Consider the following 5,000-nt stretch of genomic DNA (forward strand, 5'->3'; position numbering starts at 1 on the left):
AGAGAGAGAGAGAGAGAGTAGGGAAGAAGTGACAGTATTGCCAAATCCACACGAGATGATGCTCCATTTTTAGCCCTCCGGGGAAAGAATATTAGGGACCCCTCACGCATCTGGTAGCACTGTCACATGTTCCACCGCGACCTTGCTCCATCCATCTCTCTCTCTCTCTCTCAAACGCGTAGTTTCAAGGTATATTCTTGATATTTGTGAGCTAACGTGTAATTGTTTCAGAGAGAGAGAGAGAGAGAGAGAGAGAGAGAGAGAGAGAGAGAGAGAGAGAGAGAGAGAGAGAGAGAGAGAGAGAGAGAGAGAGAGTTCACTGAGTACGAAAATTGTGGCAAAGCCTTTTGGGCACATATCCAGAGAGAGAGAGAGAGAGAGAGAGAGAGAGAGAGAGAGAGAGAGAGAGAGAGAGAGAGAGAGAGAGAGAGAGAGAGAGAGAGAGAGAGAGAGAGAGAGAGAGAGAGAGAGAGAGAGAGAGAGAGAGAGAGAGAGCGGTCAGTCCCTCTATGCGTAATTCAATTTACGTCACAAATTGTCGACTTTACCATTTGGCAAATACTTGTAGCGCACAGGTGAGAGAGAGAGAGAGAGAGAGAGAGAGAGAGAGAGAGAGAGAGAGAGAGAGAGAGAGAGAGAGAGAGAGAGAGAGAGAGCGCAGAGCAATTTTCTCACTCAAGATCTATGAGAGAAGGGATGAGACGGAGATGAGAGGAGGAGGAGGAGGAGGAGGAGGAGGAGGAGGAGGAGGAGGAGGAGGAGGAGGAGGAGGAGGAGGAGGAGGAGAACAAGAAAGATGAGGACGAGGAAGAAGGGAATGAGAAATATGACGAGGAGACGAAGGGAAAGGAGAAGGAAGAAGAGGAAGAAGAGAACGAGAAAGATGAAGACTTGGAGGAGGAGGAGGAGGAGGAGGAGGAGGAGGAGAAAGAGATGTTAAGGGAAGAGAGAAATGTCAGAAACAGTTGTAAACGGAGATGAAGATGAAAAAAACACAAGAAAGAGCAAGCAAGAGAAAGGAAGGAAGGAAGGAAGAAAGAAAGAAAGAAAGAAAGAAAGAAGAAAGAAAGAAAGAAAGAAAGAAAGAAAGAAAGAAAGAAAGAAAGAAAGAAAGAAAGAAGGAAGGAAGGAAGGAAGGAAGGAAGGAAGGAAGGAAGGAAGGAAGAAAGAAAGAAAGAAAGAAAGAAAGAAAGAAAGAAAGAAAGAAAGAAAGAAAGAAAGAAAGAAAGAAAGAAAGAAAGAAAGAAAGAAAGAAAGAAAAAGGAAGGAAGGAAGGAAGGAAGGAACGAAGGAAGGAAGGAAGGAAAGAGGAACTAGATACATTACAAAGGACAAAAGAGGGGAGATAAAAGGAAGGAAGAAGGAAAAAAAGGAGGAAAAAAAGACGAACACAACATACGGGAGAAAAAAAAGAAAAAATAAAGAAAGGAATAAAAAGAGCTACGCTAATGAGCAAGAGAGAAAGAGAGAAAATAGAAAAAAAAGAGAAGAAAAGAAAAGACGAAGAGACAAGAGAGCGACAGATGAAAAATTAAAGAGAAAAAAAGCAAGAAAAGAAAGGAATAATTAACAGTAAAAGTACAGGAGGAGGAGGAGGAGGAGGAGGAGGAGGAGGAGGAGGAGGAGGAGGAGGAGGAGGACGAGGAGGAGGAGGACACTAAGAAAAGAGTTAAGAGCTTGACAAGAGAACGGTGCATCTCCTCTTGAATGTGTGTGTGTGTGTGTGTGTGTGTGTGTGTGTGTGTGTGTGTGTGTGTGTGTGTGTGTGTGTGTGTGTGTAAAAGAGTAATACCGAGATGACGTAGGAACGAAGGGAGGAAGGAAGGAAGGAAGGAAGGAAGGAAGGAAGGAAGGAAGAAAGAAAGAAAGAAAGAAAGAAAGAAAGAAAGAAAGAAAGAAAGAAAGAAAGAAAGGAAGGAAGGAAGGAAGGAAAGTACAGTGGATGGTTAAAAGAAAAAAAAAGAAAGGAAAGGTGAAAAACAAATAAGGAGGAGGAGGAGGAGGAGGAGGAGGAGGAGGAGGAGGAGGAGGAGGAGGAGGAGGAGGAAGAAGAGGAAAACAAAGAAAGGTCATGGAAAGGCAGCAGTGTGGCGATGGTTGGCATGAGCGTCATGGGCGTTATTCGTAGCCATGAAGACCTGACATGAATGGGAGTACGGGGGGGGGATGGCGCTCCCTCACCACCACCACCACCACCACCTCTTGACAGCCACGCACGCTAAACTATTCCATTCATTCAAGAGTCGCCAAGAAGAACCACGGTATAGAGTTGAGTCCTAGTCCTAGTCCTCCTCCTCCTCCTCCTCCTCCTCCTCCTCCTCCTACTCTTCCTCCTCCTACTGCGATGCACACCCGCCCTCCGCAGCCTCCTCCGCTACGCACTCCACTTACGCCTGCTAACTAGGAACATGACACCGAGCTACGCCAGTCTGCCAAACCACACCACACTACACCACACAACACCACTAAACTTCCACCACCGCACCTCACCACACAACACCACAATGTTTACCACACACACACACACACACAGCAACACACCCCTACCAATCCAATAAGAACAGACTGAAGCAACACCCACCAATCACGGTTCTCCATTGCAACACACTCTTCTCTTCCTCTCCACAGGCCAATAAGAACACCGTGGCAGGCAACACACTTCCCTGCCTCGCAATACAAAGACCGCAACACAAAGCCAACACACACGCAGAGGGTCATAACCACCTTGTAAATTATTGAAAGGAAACTACAACACGATTTCCAATAACAGAGAGAGAGAGAGAGAGAGAGAGAGAGAGAGAGAGAGAGAGAGAGAGAGAGAGAGAGAGAGAGAGAGAGAGAGAGAGAGAGAGAGAGACGTGAAATTGAAATGGATGCACTTGACTTCATTCTCTTCTCTTCTCTTCTCCTTTTCCTCTTCCTCCTCCTCCTCCTCCTACTTCTGTTTTCTCTCCTCCTCCTCCTCCTCCTCCTCCTCTTCCTCCTTTTCCTCCTCCTTCTCTTCTTATATACTGTTTCTCCTTGTCTTCCTCCTATTACTCTTCTACTCTTCCCTCTCATTTCATCTTCTTTAATGCAGCATCCTTCTATTTCCCTCCTCTTCCTACTCCTCCTCCTCTTCCTTCTCGTCTTCTCCATGTATTCTAAATCTTCTCACCCCATCTTCTGTTTCCCTTCTCTTCATCACCCCTACTCCTCCTCCTCTCTTTTATTCTCTCTCTCTATTTCTCCCTCTTTCTCCTATATCCTTTCCTCTCTGGTTTATCCTTACATCCTTCTTTCTTCTTCCTTTCTCCTATTTAAACTTTTATCCTTCTATCCTCCTTTTCCTCTCTCCTTTCCCTTCTTCTCCTTATCCTTGTAACCTTCTCCCATTCTATCACTTTTCCTCCTGTTTCCTCTCATCTCCCCTTCTTTATCCGATGTTATCTTTCTCAGCATCCTCTTTCTGCCTCCTCCAGCTCCTTCTCCTTCTCCCGCCTGTCTCCCGCACGTTCCCTTCCTGCTGCGTTAAGGAGATGCAACATGAGGTCCCGGGATGCAGCGAGGCCAGGGGAGCGACTCGGGTAACAAAGCAAGACAGCCAGTGAGTGCATTACTTCGAGCGGTGCGGCACGAGACTGGCAGGGCTGGGCAGGACTGGGCAAGGCTGACTGCTAATGACATGACGCGTTATTGCCTCCTAAGCAGAAACACTTTGCTCTCTCACCACGACTTATTTCCAAGGCTATACAGATGACTTGGCAGGGTCTCAAGAGTGTTTATCGTGGTAATTGTGTTGGAAATGTAGTTACTGTGTCGTTAGTCATAAAAGGTCTTTAATTTTGGGTTGATTTTAACGATATGGGGTCTTGATTGTGTGTTCTAGTGGAGGTGTGGCACGGAAGTATCTTGAATTATGGGTTTATTACTGAAGAGAAGCTGGATTTTAATGAGGAGTGTATTTACTGGTTATTTAATGTTTCTTTTATGGGTATCTCTCTCTCTCTCTCTCTCTCTCTCTCTCTCTCTCTCTCTCTCTCTCTCTCTCTCTTAAAGTATCATGTAGATTAGCAAAGACATAATTCACCTTTTTTTACAGCGCTAATCCTTTCACTACTAACCTTTTTATTTTATCTCTTTCCCTCTGTGATGACTTTATTTTTGTCAACACTTGTTTGTTTTCTTTCCTTTCCTCCACAGCGCTCTGAAACTAAATCCGAGACGAAGCCATATTAGTCACGGGGTCACGAAGTCAAATCATAGAACAATACAAACGAGGTGAAGTGAGGTAGAGTATACACACGTTCAGAAAATACTGTTAACCCCTTTCAGTACTGGGACGCATTTTTACCATGAGTTTTGGGTATGATTAGACGATTTTGATTACATTAGGAAGGGACTATGGAGGTCTGAAGATTAATGGCCAGAATCTTTACTAGTTTAGTCTCCACATAAGTTTTCGAAGCTGTATAAAATCACCAAACAGTAACCAGAATAAATATGAAAGCGTGTCGTGGTACTGAAGAGGTTCACCATAAAAAAAAAAAAAAAAAAAAAAAAAAAGTGAAGAAAGAAAGAAAAGGGAAAGATACAAAAATTTAATCACGTGAGGAACCGAGGTGTGTGTGTGTGTGTGTGTGTGTGTGTGTGTGTGTGTGTGTGTGTGTGTGTGTGTGTGTGTGTGTGTGTGTGTGTGTGTGTGTGTGTGTGTATCCAGTGCTTCTGCCGGCAACTGTACAAGACGAAGTCAACACAACTGGGGCGTTAAGTACTATTAATCCACTTAGCACGGGATGAGTTCTGGTAATCTCGTGTGAGTGTAATGAGGCTCAGCAATACCTTAATACATACTGAGGTTACGAGTCATTGAGGTGGTGGTGGTGGTGGTGGTGGTGGTGGTGGTGGTGGTGGGATGTGTGTGTATATTCCCTTTCTCATGAATAAATACATAAATGATAGAGATAGACTAATAAATGAACAAGTAGACATAGACGTACATATGTGTGTGTGTGTGTGTG

General features: G+C 44.6%; 1 protein-coding gene across 6 annotated transcripts in view; it reads right to left on the reverse strand.

Moving 5' to 3' along the window:
• Positions 1–5,000, reverse strand: part of LOC123515155 (mucin-12-like) — a 194,493-nt gene that overhangs the window by 175,473 nt on the left and 14,020 nt on the right. The window contains exon 1 of one of the 6 annotated variants that reach the window (XM_045273637.1): positions 4,104–4,170. The exons of the other annotated variants lie outside the window; for them this stretch is intronic. The gene's annotated coding sequence lies outside the window, so the exon portion shown is untranslated. Of the gene's footprint in view, positions 1–4,103; positions 4,171–5,000 lie in introns of those variants that run through there. 6 annotated transcript variants of the gene reach the window in all.

This window comes from Portunus trituberculatus, chromosome 38, assembly GCF_017591435.1.
Source record: "Portunus trituberculatus isolate SZX2019 chromosome 38, ASM1759143v1, whole genome shotgun sequence".
NCBI lineage: Eukaryota > Metazoa > Arthropoda > Malacostraca > Decapoda > Portunidae > Portunus > Portunus trituberculatus.